Genomic DNA, 23,297 nt, shown 5'->3' with positions numbered 1-23,297 from the left:
GTCTTATATCGGACTCTCTTCCTCTATTGTCTGTTCCAGCCTGCTGGAGGTGGATGAACGTATTCACTCAATTGGCACTTGTTTGAGAAGGGTATTGTGTGATTGTGGTCGTTCCGGTTGATTCCTGGAAGGTGATTATTTACGATCGATTCGATTGTGTTGTCACTTAGCTTTGTCTGCGAACGGATTATCGGTAGAGTAGGCGTTGATTTTGCCGCATGATTTGTGGATTTGAAGAATTATCCGAATGAAACATGATAAGATCAAAGAGTGCAAACTAGATTTGGTGTATTATAGGCTGTTCACACTGCCCAAGTAACCACCAAGGCCGTTAATAGCCCAATAAGGGCCCTTTTTACAATATAAGGCTGATATACGGCTTTATATTTTGATATTACCCTTATATGTAAAACACATGACTTGCATAACTTATGTATGGCTACCTATAACGCAACCTACTGTTTTGAATGTAATGTAAATAAATTTCATCCTTCCAACGAACGAAATTTGCTTATAAACCACGAGTAGTAGGGTCCTTTACCTCGGTCTAATATGACACCTGAAATTACATTTTATACCGTATCTTATGTAATAATTGAGCTGTAGTCGATATTTCACTGTCAACATGTATGCTTAGATATTCGTATTATTTGGATATTGATTACTGCCGGTAATCGCAAGTCAGTCCCATCTGCATTTTTATCAATTTTGAGTTAGCATCATTATTCAGTTTATCTTTCTATGTTGTTTGAGATGAGCTATTGTAAAAAGGTGGTTTGTCCAAGAAAAATGAAAAACAATACCAAGTCAAATTGTCCCACACCGAAAAGTAACCGCAAGTCAGTCCCATTAGAAAAAAATATGTTACAAATGTTAGACAACACATCGCATCATGAGATTTGTCTCAAGACAGATTTTGTCCACTTCCCCTAGGGTATCTGGAACATGTTCTGATGTGGCCAATATAGTTCTTACGATACTCAGTTTGACCACCAATGGATGGCTTTGAAGTCTCATGTGATTTGATGTATCGCTTGATGGATTTTGATTTAAAAAGGATTTACCACTTCCCCGGGGATACCCGGAACATGTCCGGGTTTGGCCAACATGGTGCTGGTCACTGATCACTGAGGACTCTTATCGATCTTATTTTTGAATTCTCATGTGAATTATGTGAATAATCAATTGATTTATCGCATGGTGGGTTTGACACGTTTATGAAAAGCTCTGGCCTGATGAAGACCCATACTCACCGGAATACGTTCCGGCCATTGCTCTGGAACCAGTAAAACAAATCCAGAAACATTCAATAACGTTCTATGGTACCATGGTATCTTTCTACTGTTCAATACTGTGCTAAACTAATGCAGCATCGTCATGGAATTGTGACTGACTTGCGGTTATTTTTCTCATTGACGTTAAATGTAATCGAAAGTCAGCCCCATTCAGATTTTGGCCATAAATTAAAAATTTAACGATATTTTTTCAATATTTTATGGTAAACATAGATGCATTTTATCACATTGTACGTTTATTTTTAAATTTATCCCTCCAAAATAAGCGTCAAATCAGAAAAGTTGTAAAATCTTTGAACGCCGTTTTCTCATTTCCAGCTTTTTACAGATGGTACTGGCTTGCGATTATGGGCAGATTAGGCACGACTGAAAATTGTTTAATCTCATCATTTTAACTCAAATTGGGTCTATAAATGGATGCAACTTCGTCCCAGTGCTGTAAATTTTCATATCATTCGATTGAAGATGAACCAATACAACCTTTCAATCAATTCTGTGTAAACGAATTCTCACATGACCATAATTTGAAGAGCCCCTTTCTCATTCGAAGCTCATTGTCACTGTCAATTGAGTCACTCACTATCATTTGATATACGACAGTGGAGTATGGAAAAAATCCAGCAAAATGGTCCCAAACAGACAAGTCGACCCGATGTCGGATTAATGTAGGGCTAATTTAAGGTCGATGTCGACCCAATGTCGTGTTGTTGTCGGGTCAATTTTGGGTTTATGTCGGGTCAATGTCGGGTCAACATCGGGTTGGGGTTTGGTAGAAGTCAGGTTGGTGTCGGGTTGGCTTAGCTTTTTCGCCGGAATGTCGACCAGAGCTCCGTTTATGCGTAGGTTACACTTAATTGAATGATATATAGCGTTGCTCAAATGAGAATGATCCATGCCTTCGTCAAATGATAAAGCAGCTGATATCACCCATTCGGAGGAGGTCCCCTTTGATAGCGAATAGCTGCTTTTCTCATTTTCATCAAAAATGATCAAATGATTTTGAGAATTTACAGCACTGCTTCGTCCTATTGAAGATGAACCTCGATCTACAAAGGTTCGGTATGTGAAATCACGCTTCTTTTTCACTCCTTATCATTCATATGTAAACACATTGTTGCCGTCACTTTCACTTCTTGCGTAAGAACTGATGAGAATGAAACAGACAGCATTTTTTCCGGTTGATCCAGATAACATAAATCGCGAGGCTCTGAAACATTTGGCGATTTTTTTAACTTTTGGTTAAAATGTGACAGATGGAAAGGATTTTGAGGATTTTCGAACATAGAAAATAATTTTCGAAATGTCAATTTTAACCACGAGTTAAATTTAACTCAGCAAATGATTCACAGCCATAGAATAAAAATAAAGCCAAATAGATCATCTTACGATCACACATATAAAGAACTTTCAAGTCAAGTATTAGCAAGACGAACAATGCATTGGCTCCTAAGTAACATTGATAGATTCTTTTGTAGATTTTCTGTTTGCATCCCCACGGCCATGTATAGACACTTCCAGCTATTTTCAACATATAGTTCGATAAACGATGCTATTATTTAGCATCTAATACGGCAAACACGACAGAAATGGTTTTGTAGCCAAGTTATTGGTGAAATGAAAGTCGAAGAGGAGAATCGATCAATGCTACTGAGGACTTAATGCAATGTTCGGGTTGATAGTTTTTCCAACGAAGAATACTAAGATGAAACAGTCGGAGATAAACTTCCTATTTTAGTGTCCTCTTTCATGGTCCCTTTCATCCAATGAATACCCCCGTTCTTCTTGTTCTTATTCGTCTTATTCGCTTTTTCAAGCTTATTGCTTAGCGCATATTAGCTTATTGCGTGCTCTCAACTTAGTGTTCTAAATGCACTTCCACAGTTATTAATTGAGAGCTTTCGATGCCAATACCAATGCATGAATTTGTATATTGTGTGGCAAGCACAATAATATTCTATGCTCAGGGAAGTCGAGAAAATTTCCAACGCGAAAGATTCCCTCGACCGGATCGGGAATCGAACCCCCCGCCTCCGGCTTGGTAATACCGTGCCTTTACTGGCTAGGCTATGAGACCCCTAATACCCCCCGTATGCAATGTAATTTTTTGCCCTCTCGGTAGAGATGAAAATTTGCGCTTTTTTTGTACAAACAATCAGAGATGCCCCATTTTTTAATTACTCGATTAACAACTAATCGATTCAATAGGTATTCAACTCTGCACACTTCAATCTGTACCGAGAACTTTATCTGCGCCGAAAGCTTAGGCAAGCGTTGAGCCGAGTGTGCCGAAGTGTGGCAATCAAACTGTCGATCTCAGTATCCCATGAGTTTGGCAACCCTGCAGTTATGACTGTTGAGATTGTTTGTTTACATTGCCAAGTTCTCATGGGTGGTTAAACGTGCTATATCTGTGTATATTGCATAGTATATACGAGGGTAATCACTGTGTCTGTCCTGTTTAAAAGTATTCCTATTGCTTTAACTATGCCAAACGAGTGATAAGATTGGTAAGCGCGAGATCGTCGGTCATTGCTGGAACTATTAGCCAGTATACGCTAATCGTTGCCAACCATTAAGTTCAACCCCTCCACGAGAAGGAGAAAGGTGAGTGATGGCAGAAGCTGTCCTTCCGAGACAAGCAATTTCTTTACCATGTCTCATTCTGGTAGACGTTCGCCAAAACCTGTACTTATGACCCACCCGGCAAGTGGAAAATGTAACCTAGAAATCAAGAAGGATTCGACCTAAAATTCCCACTGGCGATAGTAGAAGCAGCAATAGACCTTCAGTTGCTTCCTAGTGTTAGTCTTAACTTTTGGGTACTGAATTCATCTAAGTTTGCTAAACATGTTTTGGTGGGAGAGTCAATTAACTGCGTCCATAGTTTTGAACTTTTGAACACCCTAATAAAAAAAAACAGGAGACCCAGGAAATCACTGAGATTGTTCATTAACAACACAAAAATAAATAGTGCTGCTCTTCTTCTTTCTCATGGCTCTCAACTTTTTACTTTTAATCCGTTTATCCTCGTCGTCCATCAAATAATTTCCAGCAGCATGCAAATGGTGGTCTAGGATCTAGATACCGGTTGCCAACGTTTGATTACTACCTTCTCTTTGTATTTGCTTGTTGTTCCTTCATAACTTTCATCCTTACTTGGTTTTGCCGGAATTGCATACTTATCCCCATGCTGGCGGTTCCGATCGCGTTTATAAATACCGCGATTCAGATTGGTTCCGTCGAGGGCTCCGTTATCTCCGGTGTGGTTACCTTCACAATTCTGTTAGCAGCATCCTTCTTAATGTTTCTAATACAAGATCTACTGATGGCACCGGCCACTACAGTCAATCGAATCTCCGAGATCGTTCAGTCCATAGAATGGAGTGGTTCTACGGGCGAAACTGCTGCGGTTACAGTTGCATCTGCAGAATGGCGGGATCGTTCTGTACCGGGTTGTTGTTGACACCGTTCATCAATGCTGCAATTGGAACTAGATTCTGCAATTATTCTTGTTTATACAATTTGCTTTCAGTCCGTATCATATTGCCATCTGGGGTTAATACGTAAGCAGGCCTATTCTGACCCAAAACATAAATCTTTCCGATTGTGCAACCTTTTGATAATGATTGAGGATACTTTCGCTGGAAAATAAAAAAAAAACACAATCTGAAAAAAAACTTCCCCTTTACTTTGAAGTAAACAAACATTTACTACTTTAGCAACGCTTGTCAAAATGTTAACTCAAAGCAGTGATGCCATTTCATGTTATATTCTATCTCATACTTATCATCGAGTGCCCTAACGTGCCGATCAGTGTGCTATGATGTGTTTCGGCACAGTGTGCAGAGTTGATTGCCCCTTGAATCGATTATTTTTTGTTCGCTACGCTGTCATTTTTTCACCAATAAGAGTGCAGCCCATATTTGAAACGATGGGTGATGATCCTCTGGAGAAGTTAATGCTTATATCGGCATGATATAACCGATTACAAATATTTTACTTTCCGTTTCTTAAATCGATTAATCAATTTGAACGTTTCTTAAATCGATTAATCGATAATGAACTAATTTGATCATTTCCAAGGAATCAAAAATATCTCTAAATGACAAAATAACAAGCGATCAACGAACCGAATAATAACGCTATGTCAGAAGTTGAAAACAATAATGATATAATCTTCACCGTTCTTTTTCATGACAAGCAGCTCGTGCGACCCGACTCATTCGGGGCGGTAGAAGGAAACGAGCAAATTGTTGGCAAGCTGCTTCACGAAGTAAAGCCGAAGATGATACACGTGTGTTAATGGGAATTTTTTTGTTATGTCTTTTCCCGATTCATATCAAGCTATGTCCTCATCCGTGTATATTGCAACAAAGCAGGCAAGCAATATATCATTATCCTTCTACCACTCGGATCGAGCTTTGTTACAGAGCGAGTTTGTCATGGTAGTCGTAGAAACCGTTGTGTCTGTATCGTTGGTTGCTTTATGTGTTTGGATTCGCTGATCATTTCACTCGTACGTTGACAGCGAAGATAGAAGCAATAGTCAGTGCGTGTGAGGGTAAATTTAGATAGAGCTAGAATTAGGGAGTAACATTTTTTTTAAACAATGATTTCTTTCGATAATTTCTAGAAAGTTAAGGCTCGCCAACGCAAATCAACATCACCATCGGGTAGGGGAAGACTTACCCTACACGACGGCTATGTTGGTTTGCGTTGCGGTTAACGAGTCACCGAGAGAAATCATTGTTTACTAAGGCTGTTACGCCCTAATTTCAGCTCTATCTAGAAATGAGAAAAACAGACACTGAATTGAAATAAACACGAGTGCTGACCGGTTGGTATTTCGAAGGGCCTACATGGTAAATGAATCTGACTCATATTTGAAAAACACGCAAAAACGTACACTCAAACAGTTTTCAAATCTAGATAGTATAAAAACTACGCTAAATCTCGACTCTCCCGACCGACGCATAGCTCGATATAAAGAGAGACAATACAAACTTAGTATAAAAATGGATTATACATCCAATAGTATAAACTGAAAGTATGCAAATGGTGTATAGTGTTGCTCTATTTGGCAAATGTATTAATGTTGTATCCTCGGCTTTCTAATTATTTGCCTATTGTTATTTTTTAACAAAATTTAATTTAGAATATTCAACAATCAGCTTTATTTTTAATATACATTAATTACACAAATATAACTTTTTAACATTTATGAGAATAGCAGATTCCGATTGTCGAGCGATTTATTGTACTTGAGCATCTTCGTATATGTGTTGCGCACCAGGTCGATCACTTTTGCACCAACCGGAAGAACATCATGTCCTAGAATTTACTTTCTTTATCCTTTGGTTAGCATGATGCCGACATTCGTGTTCATGTGAATGGTTTTGTTTTTTCCGTCGATCTTGTTTTCCGTGCTGAGCACCAATGCTACCGACGTGCCTGGAAGGCAGATCCCACACCTGGACCCTACCTATCGACCCATCAACTCATGAACCGGGGACCAACGGCTTTACTTCCCATCCGAAGGAAGGCGTGATCAGAGATGTTATGCATCAGAACATCCCGGCGGCACCGACTGGGATTGAACCCAGGCCTGCTGGGGTGAGAGGCAATCACGCTTACCACTACACCACCGGCGCCGTTATTTAATTTTTTTTTGCTGGTGTTAAATCAGGTTGATTAATTTATTTGATAAGGCTCAACCGAATTAACTTAACAGAGCCGAGGATTCTTGTTCACTATACAATTAAAAAGTTTTTGGCAAAAGATGGATTTCATAGGACCACTCTAATGACAAATTTAAATAAAATGTGCTAGTACGTTTGTTTGAATATTTGGACATTTAGTGTCTTCGAAGAAGTTTTTGTGCTTAAAAATTCCCTTCTTTTGGTGTTTGCAAACGTCAAGGTGGTCCTCAAATTAGGGGATTTTTAAAACTAACTTTTTTGCTTTACAAAATAAAAACACGTGTTGTTTGAAAAAGTTGTAGCTAAGTTAATTTCAAGCAACTTTGTCTAAGATTTTTTTTTCGCTTAACGTTCTCATTTTAGAGTAATTTCTCGGAGTTGACTTAGGGTGCATCTGGAAAACATAGTTTTTTAGCACTAACTTTATTATTTCTAATTTCTCACGAAAGTCATCCTCTAGAGACTTTTAAAACTCTTTAAGACGAATGTTTTATAGCAAGATTTTTTGTCTGTATCTCTTCTAATAAAAAAGATTAACCCATGTATAGTAAAAAATATGAATAAATTCATATTGATTTTCTACGAGTTCAAAAAGTAACATTTCTCCATTTTTTTTTCACATTATTGATTACATACGCCCTTTCAAATGCCATGAAAAAAACTTTTTTTTGTCTACCCCAACCAGAGATATTAACATATGAAAAGTGCATATTTTTAGTAGAAAAACGTCAATAACTCTTGATCGGCGAAAGATATTGACAAGCTTTTGGAGCAAAAATTTGCGCCTTTCAAAGATCTAAAAGTTATTTCAAGACACCTTTGCTGAGAAATTGGAGATAAGAAAACTAGAGCAAAACAACTGTTTTTTAGAGACACCCTAACTCAATTCAAGAAAATAGCTCTTAATCGGTCAATTTAAGAAAACCAAAAAAGGCTTTTCAACAAAGTTGCTTGAAATTAGCTCAGCTATAACTTTGCTGAAGAATGTATGCCTTAATTTATTCAAACAAAAAAAGTTAGATTTTTGATTTTAATGATAATAGAACCACCCTAGAATTCATTGTCATAAAAATGAGGACCTAACTATAAAAAACAACTTGGTATCAGAAACTTTTAGTCTAAAGTTTTAATTTCAGGCTCAAAACATAGCATTCCACCTAAATCTACATTCTGGACCACTGTGCAGTGGTTTCATTGCATGGCAGATTCGCCAACGGGGGTCAGAACGCTTCCATTGCAGCAATGGACGCAAAACGTGGTCAGCACTCACACATTCATCACGAAACGGTTGCTTTCCAATGTCGACGACGCATCGACCGAAAGAACTGCTGATGAAGAACATAAGAAGGACCACACAATGGTTGGTGCCGAGTAAACAGACGATCCCTGAGCAAAGTCAGTTAACAAAATGAAAGCAAATCGATATTAAAGTTTGAAGTTCATATCATATTGAAAACTAATTTTGATTCAATTTTTGCGACAGAATTCTGATATCATATCGTTATTTCATTTTGCAGTCAAGACTTTTTAAACGAAAGCAACTTAACATGAAATTCTGCTGTTAACGTCTTGTTTAAAATTTAACGATTATTGTTTATTTATTTTGTTTCATACATTTTAAGTAATTCGTGACTTGCCCGGGGTGAGATTTGAGCTCAAGTTTTTCAGCGTGAGAAGCATGGATGCTTACCATTTACGCCAGGTCCATATTCAGTTTAACATTATGCATGCAAAAACAGTAATCAAATTGATTTCATTGAAAGCAGGATTAGTTGTCCGTTTGATTTAACAGTGTAAAATTTTGCTCTCATTTTTGCTGTGTTAACCGTTAAGTCAACCAAAATGAGATCAACTGGAGTATTCAAAATAATTTACATCGTAACAGCAAATTTTGATTTCAATTTGATCTCCAGCTTCTGCTTCTGTCGACAGCCGAGTAAACACTGATGGTGCAATTTCTGTATTCAGCAAAGTTGCTTCAATAAATCTACAACTTTGTTATGTCTTCCAGTACTGTTCCAGCTCCAGCAGTTTTGGTCACCGTAATTTGGCTGAAACGTCCGTTGCCAAAACCCCTTTTTTTGAACAGCAGAGGATAAATACTCAAACAAAAATAGATAAAAATCTTGGCAAATCGAGAATAGCAAGCCAAAATTTCTAAATCTGGCGACACAAATGAGACCATTTACGAGCCAACTTCAGTAGAAAAGGTCTGCTTTCGAGGGAAATTTTCCCTTAATGTCCCATCATTGTTTGCTATTTATGAACTGTCTGACCTCTTTATCCTTCGAGAAAGCATTGCCCTCTTTGCTAGCAGTCTGACAATCCAACGAATGCCACTACTTTACCAGACGACTAAAGGAGGAGGAAATTGCACATTGACTGGTCCACTTCCGATTGCATATCCCTTGGGGCAATATGCAATCGAAGACGACCGACCAATCAACTTGTTGGCTCGAAGCCTACTTTGACCGCCGCACCACCACCAACGCCGTAGATATGGCTGCTCCTTCGTCCAATTCTTCTCCACCCTCGACGAGAGCCAAAAGAACAAACAAAGCACACCACACACCACGCCGTGAGTGCCTAGAAATCGTTTAGCCGGAGAAAAGAAATTCCATCACGAAATTCACCGGAAAAGCACTCTCACGTTGAACCCCAGCAACAGTGGAGCCGTTTAGGGGGCACATGGTTAATGGTGGGAGTTATCGTGTGGTGCATAGTATGGAAGCATTTCCGGGCGAACGCTTTCATCTTACCGCAATCAAAAACTTCTAATTGCAAAAGTTTGCGGTTGTTCTTCTTCAAAACATTATATTGGATGCATGATTTGGCACAGATTGGGGGGAAGGATTAGACTGAAATGAGGCGGAAAAGAATGACCGTCAATGAAGGATAGCGTGCAGAGGATTCGCGGAAACGGCTATGGAATTGTTAGATTTCGCAACACTGTTTGCAATTCCGGGAGGGAAGCCTACCTTGCGAAAGGTGTAAACCAAGATACGGATTGCTTAGATCGCTTCACAGAACAGCACAGGCTCCCATGTTTCTCGCACAGCTTGAACATATCAATAGAAAATGGTTTTCGCTGTTTGTGCTTCAATGGAATTATTTTGCTTTTTGCGCTCCTTGTTGTTTTTTGAAAATCAAAATGAAAATCATTCTGCAGCGGATAAACCTCAATTCAATTTACAAGCCCCAACCGAGCTGGAAACTAATGGTTGCTTGACATGCAAGCTTCGCTTCCTTCGGTACATTCCTGAGGCCTGTGTTCCTGTTTTCGCCACAAATGCAAACACTCACACTCACACAGGTACACAGGAGGCATGCCGAAGAAAGAAGTATGAATGTCCTACACGCTAAATTGAAAGTACCGATTCAATGAGTAACTGTTACCCATTACTGATATTCAGTGGGTAACAGTTACTCATTTTACCCATTATTGAGTTAAGCCACTCTTCATTAAAATGGGTAAAATGTTACTCATTAATGGGCACTTTGAAGTTAGCGTGTTGCCTTCTCCCACACACCAAGGGGGGGCAAAGCCGGAAATGAAAATCCATTTTCACTTTTCTACGTGTTTCCCATTCTAGCAGAGGAATGTTGAAATTTTCATAAACTCGGTCAATGACGAAGGGTCCGCCCCTTTCCCGATAAAACTAAAGGGTTGTTAGCCAAAGCAAAGGTTTTAAATTGCGTCGTCAGCTTGGTAGGAGAACAACGAACGCTTGTCCGACGGTTTTTCCTTCAAATACGCAAAAACTGAGTATGACAAAACTCTTCTAAACAACAGCAGTATATGTATGTGAGATGACATGTATAGATTTGGTTTCACTAGAAGGCAGAGTTTGTGTATTTGTGTCTATATTAGCCTTTGGAGGTTCGTGTATTCATCAGGAGACTGATTTTGAACATATATTCGAGGCATCCCATTGGGAAAAAGAAACGCCTTTCGTGGCAGCTCGTTTGAATCAGCTCAAACTAGAAATTCGTTAATTTTAGTTAATAAGGTAAGATAGATAATTAACTCATTAAATTACAGATTTAGTTTCTGCTCCTGTACTGCGAAAAATGTGCTCCGGACGTACAATTGCTTCTGCCTATGCTTTCTGCTGCGTAAGTAAGGTTTGTAGGTAAATTGCCAAGTGAAGACAATGACTGACCAAAATCAATGATCGTTTCCGCCTTCGTTGAACTGTCAGTTCTCCGTCAGTGGCACTCGAGCAAAAGGTGAACCAGTGTCGGTGTTGGTGTCCAGTGGTTTCAGCACTTCCCCTGCCCATAAACCTGGTCCGGAACCTGCTTCCTAGTCAGATTTACCCATGATGACATAACCTCGATGACTGCAAGTCTAGCCACTGGTCGTCCCGGCAGTGCGGACCACTGCTTGCCTGCGATGATTTGATTGTCCACAAACCCAACCGTTGCGATTCTGATCGTCCGTGATGAAAACTAAGTCGCCTGTTTTCAGTGGCTTCGAGCCTTCCAGCCACTTGGTATTCCTTCAGCCAGCGCTTCCACAGTTCATCTGCAACGTATTGGGACCGTTTATAAGTGCTCCGAAGCGCCTCTGCATGATCCGTTGGTCCGATGTAAGGCTCTTTCAGATTAAAGGGAAACCCACACAAGAAATGATTGGACGTGAGTGCCTCGAAGTTCGACGACTCCTGTGGCACATAGACTAATGGTCTGCAATTGACGATTTCTTCGGCCTCGGCAACAACCGACAAGAGAATCTCGTCGTTCAAAGTTGCCTTGGTCGTCTTTACAGTCCGCACCATGCGCTCCCATATGCCTCCCATGTGGGGAGCCGATGGAGGGTTGAACCACCAAAGCGTCCTGGCATTGGTAAAGACATTGGCACAAGCTATCCCGATCCGACGAATCTGCTCCTGGAGTTCTTTGTTGGCTGCCTTCAGGTTAGTCCCATTATCCGAGAAGATGGCAATTGGCGGACCCCTACGCAGCACAAATCTTCGGATTGCCATGATGCACGAGTCAGCATTCAGTTTGTAGGCTACTTTTAAGTGCACTGCTCTGACCGTCAGGCACGTAAACAGCACTATCCACCTCTTTTCGACGCGGCGTCCAACAGGTCTGAAGTAGTCAATACCTACGTTGGTGAACGGTTTCAGGAAGGGTGTGTCACGTTCCACTGGTAGAGGTGCCATTGTTGGTACTTGGGCTCGACTCTTGTTGACTTTGCACCATTGGCAGTTTTTCATCGTCCGCTTCACGCCGGTCCGCAGCTTGGGGATGTAGAAACGTTGGCAAACTACATTGAACACCGTTTCCCTGTTGGCATGGCCGTACCGCCGATGGTTATGAGCTAGCAAGCTTCATGCTGCCGTCCATCCGCAACATGTCGCCCTCGTCCAGGAACGGTTTGCAGCGATAGATTTCACTATTTTTCTCGATCGGAATCCAGTTCTGCGGTGATCGCCACTCTGCAGGCGAACGACTCGCGTTGTGCTATCTTCCGGAGGACGATTTCCACCAGTTCAAATTCCTCCTGCTGCAGCGGAACGATAATTCAATCCATCAACTTTCGCGTTCTCTCTGGTAGGTCTGGAATATCCTCGATAGGCAATCGAGCAATCCGACTTTGGAAGTTCGATATGAATCTGTAGACACAGCAAATCGTGCGCAACAGAACGTTCCACCGAGAAAAGCGGCTTACGTTGATTATCGGCTCTTCCACTACCGCAGTGTGAAACATGTGACATGCCCGAAGTTCTTCCGTTGTATTCGGTGCGGGTGGCGTCTGTACAGGCCACATCTTCCCGATAGCAGCAGGAACTGAGGGGGTTCGTCTGAATCCAAGCTAGGTCCCTTTTCCACTTGGTGAGCTTATCCGCAACGTTAGCCTTCGTTGTCACCCAGCGCCACTCGTCGATTTTTGTTTCCAAGAGGATTTCGCCGATTCGAAATGCGACGAACGGCTTATACTTCCGTTGATCGGACCGGATCCAGGATAGTACATTCTGTGAGTCGGTCCAGAGTGATTGATTTCGATCGAATTAAGCTACCTCACTCCTAGTACTGCACCCAGTAGCTCCATGCGAGGAGTGGACAGCTGCTTCAACGGGGCCACCTTCGTTCTGGCCATAACCAGTGAGCAACGCGGCCCGTCGTCAGTAACAACTCGGAAGAATGCCATAGAAGCGCGGGATTTTCAAGTCTTCGATAAGGGGTAGTTTGGATGTCCACTGAGGCATTCGTCGTCGATGTCTTGATCCTATTTGGTGCGCCACAAACTCTGCAACAGGATCTTCCCATGGATGGTAAATGGTGACAGGAACCCAAGCGCAGGGGTTGAAACTGTTGACGTTTTTACGACACTCGCTTCGTTGTCGTGCGCGACAGTCTGTTTTTATTCGTACTCTCATGCTCTACCGTCGTCTCTCTTACACAACACAAACGGTAGAACAACATTCGAGCAAATGGAAAATTTTCAAATAACTATCATATGACATGTGTGATTTCGTTGTAATTCCTCAATTTGGTGTAAATTAAACCATTTCTGATCAGAAATGTTATTACTAGGACATCGTTGCTTGCTATTTTCAGAATTCACACAAGCACAACATCAGCAGCTCTTATCATGAGAAAAACTAAAATACATACATTCGTGACGGCGACAGTGTCGTATGACAGAGCCTGTCATATGACATTTTAGTTTGGTACTGTAATTTGATAGCTTGTTTTGCTAGGGTCGGAAGCAAAGGCAGTCGATTATCACTGAAAATATGTCGACTACGGTGACCACTTACAAGACTGCCCAAGCAGGTCGAATAGGCTCATCACACAGCGGAGGGCAATCCACTTCGTCGGCCGTCGTGCATCGAAAGTCGTGAAGTCGAAAGTCGAGAAAGTAACTGACAACTTCCTGCGGGCACCATATATTGCCCAGAACGCGCTCAGTCGCGCCATCATTGCCGGCTTGCAATGGCACTTTGCCCGAGTGATGGCTTCTTCCACTGTATCGGCACTTTTGAGATAGTCGTCGACATAGTGCCTACGAACTATAGCCTTTGCTGCGTCCGGGAATCGATCAGCATGTTGGGAGGCATTCAAGTTCTTACATATTGGGCAGATGCGGGTGAGCAGGCCGCGCCAAAAGTGCCCACATTCATAACGTACACATCTAGCTTGGACGAAGTATCCGTCCGGATAAGGAAGCACTGCTCATACTTGTCAGCTTTCCGAATCCGATATTGGTGGTACATCTCGCGTATGCCCGCTTTGAATGTTACCGGTCGTTCCCGAAACTGCTGAATGACCGCTGTCAACACAGGCAGATGATCCGGTCCAGTGAGTAGCATGGAATTCAGCGACGTACCTTTTACTATGGCTGCCACGTCCCACACCAGGCGCACCTTGCCTGGCTTCTTCGGGTTTATGACAACGGGGAGGGGGTAGGTACCAAATATTCCTCGGGTTTGCTGCTGCCATCTCCTCTTCCGTCATCTGCGCACTGTTCGTTTGGTATTCCTCGATTTTTAGCAGCACAGTCTGCTCGAGGAGAGACGCGCTTGAGACTGCAAAACCGGTTCACCGCAATTAGGTAGCTGTCTGGAAGCTCAAAATCGTCCTGTTTCTCGTCTCGAAACGTCCGTCAACAGGCATCCCGATCTAACGTTCGGTTTCGGAGATATGACCAACATAGAAATTTATTAAATAAAAGAGCATTACTCACTCAATTTACTCGGTGATGACTGAACCAATTGGAGTGCATCCAGCATATTTGTTTCAATTTCACGTAGAACCTTATTTAATCTCAATCGGTTATTTAGTTCCGAAGAAATGACCAAAATAGTGAAATCTTTCAATAGAACAGCAATTCATTAATGACTAGGTTTTGTCAGCCCCTTTTTGGCTTTTGAGCATTACGATTGATCAAAAGGCAAGTCTTCTTCAATGTATATAAAGTTGTACCGGTGGAACCGGTGGAACCGGTGGAAACTAACGATTTTACTACTTGACTAGCCTATTGGTCCCAAGTAAATCGATTAACGTCCCCCATTTCAGTCGAAATTCTAGTACGACCCGGAGATGAACCAGCCTGCGGCTGAAAATCTCCTAAATAGAGATAATAATAATAATAATAATAATAATAATTCTAGTACTACACTATGTTTATTTTGATTCGCTATGAAAGTTTGACAGATAAAATGAGGGGTTCGTGGATTTTCTTATGTTTTGAGGGGTGAATCGATTAATTTGGGACCGAAGAGAGTACCAGAGCTGAGCCAAAAAAATGAGCACGTTTCTTCGGGACCTTCTGGTCTTAGAGTTACCTCTATTGTTGTACCGTCTGTCAGTTCAAAAATCTTACAATCTAATGCTTAAACTAGCCCTTATGAATATCCCAATCGCTGGACCGAAACGACGGCGATCATAATACCAACAATCAATACGAAACTAACGATTTTAAATTGGCTTACTACTTGACTAGCCTATTGGTCCCAAGCAAATTGATTAACGTTCCCCATTCTAGTTGAAATTCTAGTACTACACAATGTTTGTTTTGTTTCGCTATGAAAGCTTGACAGATAAAATGAGGGGCTAGAGGATTTCCTATGTTTCGAGGGGTCAATCGATTAGCTTGGGACCGAAGATAGTACTAGAGCTGAGCCAAAAAGTTGAGCTCGTTTTCTTCTGGTCTTAGAGTTACCTCTATGCTAATACCATAGAGGTAACTCTAAGACTAGAAGGTCCCGAAATAACCTGCTCAACTTTTTGGCTCAGCTCTGGTACTCTCTTCGGTCCCAAGCTAATCGATTCACTCCTCGAAAAAGGAAAAACCAATAACCCCTCATTTTATCTGTCAAACTTTCATAGCTAATCAAAACAAACATTGCGTAGTACTAGAATTTCGACTAGAATGGGGTACTTCAATCGTTTGCTTGGGACCAATAGGCTAGTCAAGTAGTGAGCCAATTTAAAATCGTTAGTTTCGTATTGATTGTTGATAATACTGTCACTTTCTCATGAGCCGAATAAAAAATTCTAATTGTTCAAGATCTTTAAACTTCCTTGACAGTATAGAATCTTCTGGAACTGTCGTAAGGATCTATTCAATAAAATTTTCTGAGCTTCTCAAAGTTTTCAATAAGTTTCCTAAATTTTCCTAACGTCCTTGAAGTCCTCCTTTGATCTATCCTGAAGTTCCTATAGTTTTTCTGAAGTTGTTTCAGCTTCAACATGGCATTTCCTTTAAATTCTATTGCTTCCTTGAAGTGCTCTAGACTCGACTGAAGATTTCGTACCTTATTGACAGAGATTTTTGGAATTTTTTAATTTTTACATAATTCCTCGCAGCTTATTGAAACTTCCTAAATTTTTTGGATGAAACTGCTTTGTCTCGAGACTCGAGTATTAGTACAAGACACTGAAGAAGTCTGCACACTGTAGACGAAATACGCGTTTCATTCAACGATGAGCAAATTAGGTAGTGGAATAAAATGGAAATTACTAATCGCTCTCTCTCTCTCTTTATACATGTATTTCACTAAGACGCACACACTCATCAGCATTCTTGTTACTGATGTTTTCTTAAGTTTTCTGGAGTTCTCTCGACATTCTTGAAATTCTGCTTAAGGGTTTTCGAAATTTTTCAGAAATTAACGGTTCTGACTTGAATTTACTGATGTGGGCTTTCATAAAATATTTTGAACATCCCTGAAAACATTGGATCCACCGTTAAGATCTCTGAAAATCCTGTAAAATCTCTAGACCAAGTTATTAACTACTTGGAACTTTTTTAAAGCTTCAACAATTTTCCCCAAATTCTCCCAAATTATCGGAAGTTCCTTTGAATTTTTAAGGATTTTGTGAATATCCCTGAAGTACTTAAAACTTCTTTAAAGTTCCTACTATTTAAGTGAAGATAGTTGAAGTACGAAAAGAACCTCTAATCTTTCCTGATATTCCTGGGACTTCCCTGCAGCTCTCGCTACTCTTCTGATCGTGGTCCTGCAACTGCCCTAAAATTAATGGAACTGCCCAAAATTTCTTTAAACTTTTCTGAAGTTCTCTGGACTTCCGAGAAGTTTTATAATTTTACTGAAGTTCTTGGCAATATCCTTAAATTGTTGGAACTTATCAAAGATTTCCGCAATTTTCCTGAAATTAATTGAACTGTCCTAAAGTTCTCGAAATTCACTTAAAATTCTGAAGATCCCGAAAATTTCCTGATATTCATGGATCTATCCTGAAATTTTTAGATCTTTGCCAAGGTTTACTGAAAAGTTTTTGCAGTTTTTCTAACGTTAATGGAACTGCCCTAAAGATCTCGAAACCTTTCCTGAAGTTCTCTGGCTTCCGTGAATTTTATGGATCTTCTTTGAAGCTTCCGAAATATGTCTTAAGTGTACTAAACTTTCCTGAAATTCTTTGGAGTATCCTTATTTTTTAGGAACTTTTTGAAGATTTCCGGTATTTTCCTGAAATTAATGGAACTGTCTCAAAGTTCTCGAAACTTTCCTGAAGTTCCCACAATTTTCCTGATATTCATGGATCTGTACTGAAAGTTTCAGAACTTTCCCAAGGTTTACTGAACAATTTTTGCAGTTTTCCTGAAGTTAATGGAACTGCCCTAAAGATCTCGCAATCTATCCTGAAGTTCTCTGGACTTCTGTGGATTTTTTGGATCTTCTATAAGATTCATAAATATTTCTTAAGTATACTTTACTTTCCTGATATTCTTTGAAATATTCTTAAATTTTTGAAATTTATTCAAGATTTTTCGCTATTTTCCTTATTTCCTTATGGAGCTCTCCTACAGTTCTTGAAATTCGCCTAAAGTTCTTGGAACTTCCCTGAAGTGCATTTTTCCTGATATTCATGGAACTGCCCCAAGGTTTACTGAATATTTTTCCTTAAGTTAATAGAACTGCCCTAACGATTTCTAAACTTTCATGCAGTTATCTGAACTTCCGTGAATTTCTAGGATCTTCTTTGAGTTTTCCGAAGTTCTTTCAAATATCCTTATATTTTTGGATCTTATTGAAGGTTTCCTCGCTGATTTCCTGAAATTAATGGAATTATCCTAAAGTTCTTGAAATTTTCTATAAGTTCTCGGAACCTCCTAATGTTCCCGCCATGTCCCATTAATTCATGGAACTGTGCTGAAATTTTCAGAATTTTCTCAAGGTTTATTGAAAAGTATTTGCAGTTTTCCTGAAGTTAATAAAACACCCCTAAAGATCTCTAAACTTCCTTGAAGTTCTCTGAACTTCCATGGATTTCTTGGATTTTCTATGAAGTTTCCAAAATACACTGAAACCTCCGTTTACGAAGTCTTTTGTTACGCAGTATTCAATTTATGTCCCTCTTTTTACGAAGTAAATCCCAAATAACGAGATTTTTTGTTATTTTGGAAAACTAGGATTTACTGTGAAATACCTCACAATATGGGTATTGTTAGAATCGGAGTGACGTGTAGGGACCGGAAATCAATGTCGGACGCCATTTTGAAATCCAAGATGGCGGCTTCCGGTTAGAGAAAAACTTTGACATTCTGCCAAATATCCCCACAATATGGGTATTTGAGGAAACAGGGTGATGTGCAGGGACCAGAAATCGATATCTGACGCCATTTTGAAATCCAAGATGGTGGCTTCCGGTAACATAATAACTTGGAAATTCTGCCAAATACCCCACAATATGGGTATTTTTGGAATCAAAGTGACGTGTAGAGATCGCAAATCAATGTCTGACGCCATTTTGAAATCCAAGATGGCAACTTCCGGTTACATAATAACTTGAAAATTCTGCCAAATACCCCACAATATGGGTATTTTTGAAATCAGGATGACGTGAAGGGACCGGAAATCGATGTCTGACGCCATTTTTAAATCCAAGATGGCAACTTCCGGTTACAAAAAAACTTCGAAATTCTGTCAAATACCCCACAATATGGGTATGTTTTGAATTGGAGTGACGTGTAAGAACCGGAAATCGATGTCTGACGCCATTTCAAAATCCAAGATGGCGGCTTCCGGTTACAGAAAAATTGGAAAATACCACCCCGTCACCCCGATTCTTAAGATACCCATATAGTAGGTTTTTTAACATTATTTTTATGTTTTTTATGTAACCGGAAGTCGCCATATTGAATTTCAAAATGGCGTCAGACATGGGTTTTCAGTCCTAATAAGTCACCCCGATTCCAAACAAGCCATATTGTGGGGTATTTGACAGTATTTTCTAGTGTTTCTGTAACCGGATGTCACCATCTTGGATTTCAAAATGGCGTCAGACATGGATTCTCGGTTCTCACAGGTCACCCCGATTCCAAAAATATCCATATTGTTGTGTATTTAACGGTATTTTTCTGTTTTCCTGTAACCGGAAACCACCATCTTGAATTTCAAAATGGCGTCACACATCGATTTTCGGTCCCTACACGTCACTCCGATTCCAAAATACCCTTATTGTGGGGTATTTGTCAGAATTTCGAATTTTTCTGTAACTGGAGTCGCCATCTTGGATTTCAAAATGGCGTCAGACATCGATTTCAGGTCCCTACACGTCATCCTGATTCCAAAAATACCCATATTGTGGGGTATTTGACAATATTTTCAAAAACCTTTTTCAACCCAGAACTGCGCCAAGGGTTACTGAATAGTTTTGCAGTTTTCCGGTAATGCACCTGCCCTAAAGAACTCTAAACTTCCCTGAAGATCTTTGCAATTCCGTGAATTTTATGGATCTTGCATGAAGTTTCCGAAATAGTTCTTAAGTTTAATAAGCCTTCCCAAAGTTCTTTGGAATAACCTTAAGTTCTCAAAAAGTGCCTAAATTCTCGCAACATCCCGCTATTTTCATTAAATTCATGGATCTGTCGAATTTTCTCAACGTTTAATGAAAAGTGTTGCCAGTTTTCTTTAAGTTAATGGAACTTCCCTTAAGATCTCCAAACTTCCCTGAAGTACTCTGGACTTCCGTGAATTTCATGGATCTTGAATGAAGTTCCCGAAATATTTCTTAAGTTTAGTAAACATTCCTGAAGTTCTTTGAAAAAGCATGTAATCTTTGGAACTAATTGAAGGATTCCACTATTTTCCTGAAAGTAAAGTTTACTCAAAGCTATCGGAACTTCCCTGAAGTTCCTTTATTTTCCTGATATTCATAGATCTGTTTTAAAATTTCCAGCTCTTTCCCAAGGTTTACTGAACAGCTTTTGCAGTTTTCCTTATGTTAATGGAACTGCCCTAGAGATTTCTAAACTTCCCTGAAGTTCTCTGGACTTCCGTGAATTACTTGGATCTTCTATTAAGTGTTCAAAATATTTCTTAAGTTTGCTTAACTTTCCTGGAGTTCTTTGAAATGTCATTACATTGTTGGAATTTATTGAAGTTTTCCGTTATTTTCCTGCAATTAATTAAACTTATTCGAAGTTCGTGAAATTTAACTAAATTTATCGGAACTTCCCGGAAGTTCCCGCCATTTTTCTGATATTCATGGATCTGTCCTAAAATTTTCAGAACTGCCCCAAGGTTTACTGAACAGTTTTTGCAGTTTTCCTAAAGGTAATGGAACTGCTCCAAAGATTTCTAAACATCCCTGAAGTTCTCTGGACTTCTGTGAATTTTATGGATCTTCTATGAAGTTTCCGAAATATGTCTTTACTAAACTTTCCTGATGTTCTTTGGAGTATCCTTATTTTTTTCTGGAACTTTTTGAAGGTTTCCGCTATTTTCCTGAAATTTATGAAACTGTCTCAAAGTTCTCGAACTTCCCTGATATTTTCAGAATTTTCTCAAGGTTTATTGAAAACTATTTGCAGTTTTCCTGAAGCTAATAAAACACCCTTAAAGATCTCTAAACTTCCTTGAAGTTCTCTGAACTTCCATGCAGTTCTTGGATTTTTTTATGAATTTTTCGAAATGTTTCTTAAGTTTAATAAATTTTCCTGTAGTTCTTTGGAATGTCCTTAATTTTTTTGGAATCACCAAAAGTTCTTGAAATTTACCAAAAGTTCTCGGAACTTCCCTAAAATTCCCGAAATTTTCCTGATATTCATGGAACTGCACTGAAGTTTCCAGAACTGCGCCAAGGGTTACTGAATAGTTTTTTTCAGTTTTCAGGTAATGCAACTGCCCTGAAGATCTCTTAACTTCCTTGAAGATCTCTGGTATTCCGTGAATTTCTTGGATCTTGCATGCAGTTTCCGAAATAGTTCTTAAGTGAAGTTCTTTGGAATATCCTTTATTTTTTTGAACTTATTGAAGTTCTCCGCTATTTTCCTGGAATTAATGGAGCTATCCTAAAGTTCTCAATATTTATCAAAAATTCTCGGAACTTCCCTGAAGTTCCCGCTATTTTCGTGATATTCATGGATCTGTCCTGAAGTTTTCAGAATTTTCTCAACGTTTACTAAAATGTTAATGGAACTTCCCTAAAGATCTCCAAACTTCCCTGAAGTTCTCTGGACTTCCGTGAATTTCATGGATCTTGAATGAAGTTCCCAAATTATTTCTTAAGTTTACTAAACATTCCTGAAGTTCTTTGAAATATCCTGTAATATTTGGAACTTACTGAAAGATTCCGCTATTTTCCTGAAAGTAAAGTTTACTCAAAGCTATCGGAACTTCCCTGAGGTTCCTCTATTTTCCTGATATTCATAGATCTGTTTTAAAATTTCCAGCTCTTTCCCAACGTTTACTGAACAGCTTCTGCAGTTTTCCTTATGTTAATGGAACTGGAGATTTCTAAACATCCCTGAAGTTCTCTGGACTTCCATAAATTTCATGGATCTTTTATGAAGATTCCGAATTATGTCTTAAGTTTACTAAACATTCCTGAAGTTATTTGAAATATTCTTAAATTTTGAAACTTATGGAAGGTTTCCGCTATTTTCCTGAAATTAATGGAACCGTTCTAAAGTTCTCGAAATTTACCCAAAGTTCTCGGAGCTTCCTTAAAGATCTCACAATTTTCTTGATATTCATGGAAGTGCACTTAAGTTTCCAGAATTGCCATAAGATTTACTGAAAAGTTGTTTGCAGTTTTCCTGGTGTTAATGAAACTGCCATACAGATCTCTAAACCACTCGGAAGTTATCTGGACTTTCGTGAATTTCTAGGACCTTCTTTGATGTTTCCGAAATATTTATTAAGTTTACTAAACTTTCCTGAAGTTCTTTCAAATATCCTTATATTTTTGGAACGTATTGAAGGTTTCCGCTATTTTCCTAAAATTAATGGAATTGTCCTAAAGTTCTTGAAATTTTCCATAAGCTTTCGGAACTTTGCTGAAGTTCCCGCAATTTTCCTGATATTCATGAAACTGCAGTGAAATATTCAGAACTGGCCGCCCAAATATAATTAAACGAAATTCCGAAAAACTTACACACCAAATTTTAGTTTTCCATATCAGTAAAACGGATTGCTGGATCATGACCAGCAATCCAATACTGAAAAACAGCAAATGATATTTTTACTGAAAACATCAGCTAACATAAACTAACACCCAGTAAAAGAGCTGTCAAACTGTTAGCATCACAGTCGCTAGTATTTTTGCATTCGTACACTACCATTCAAACCGCAGGAGGAGGAAGAGCTAAAAAAACTACAAATAGATAATCATATAGTGAAAACAAATTAGATTTACTGAATTTAATTGTTTAATCAGCAAAATGCTGCCAAATTTCAAAATTTTTAATTGCTGAAAGATCAGTAAAGAAATATTGCTGATTTTCAGTAAAAGGTTGTCATTTTGACAGAAGTTGAAATTGCTGAAAAATTCAGCAGCATTATTTTGCTGGAACGTTTGCTGATCTTTCATCAAGTCTAAAATCAGCAAAATTTTGCTGATGTTCAGCGATTTAAATTTGGTGTGTAGGTCATTCATAGAATGTGTAAATTTCGAACAAATGTCTCTCATATTTGAGCCACAATTACTCATATAAGAGTAACATTTACTCATATTTGAGTAAAATTTCTCTCATTATATGTGTGACCCACGTTTTTGCGAATTTGAGTGAACAGGGCTCAAATATGACTCAAATTAATTCACCGTGTTAAATGATGGGCTTGTGCGCTGATACCATTCGTGGTTGATAAATTACTCTTAGGACATTTTAAAATGACCCTGTGACAACCGACCGAACCAGCTACAACCAATAGTCATCGCATTACCGTTCCATAAACCCTTTTCGACATTTGCAAGCTCAATTACCGCGAAAAGACATCGGTTTACTGTCATTTACCAACGGCTCGAGGATCTCGACTTCTGAGCCAACTTTCAACTACTCAAATATTCATAGAACAAGCGACACGCTCTTACAAATTGT

At 39.3% G+C, this 23,297-nt stretch overlaps 1 protein-coding gene across 1 annotated transcript in view; it reads left to right on the top strand.

Annotated features, from left to right (window-relative positions):
- LOC135708143 (uncharacterized) overlaps positions 1-23,297 on the top strand; it is a 508,021-nt gene that overhangs the window by 200,156 nt on the left and 284,568 nt on the right. The window lies entirely within an intron of this gene.

The sequence above is a fragment of the Ochlerotatus camptorhynchus genome, unplaced genomic scaffold (assembly GCF_037179485.1).
Source record: "Ochlerotatus camptorhynchus isolate MF236.1 unplaced genomic scaffold, CSIRO-AGI_Acam_v1.1 ptg000328l, whole genome shotgun sequence".
NCBI lineage: Eukaryota > Metazoa > Arthropoda > Insecta > Diptera > Culicidae > Ochlerotatus > Ochlerotatus camptorhynchus.
The sequence above is the reverse complement of the archived record's forward strand: the minus strand, read 5'-3'. Positions and strand labels throughout refer to the sequence as shown.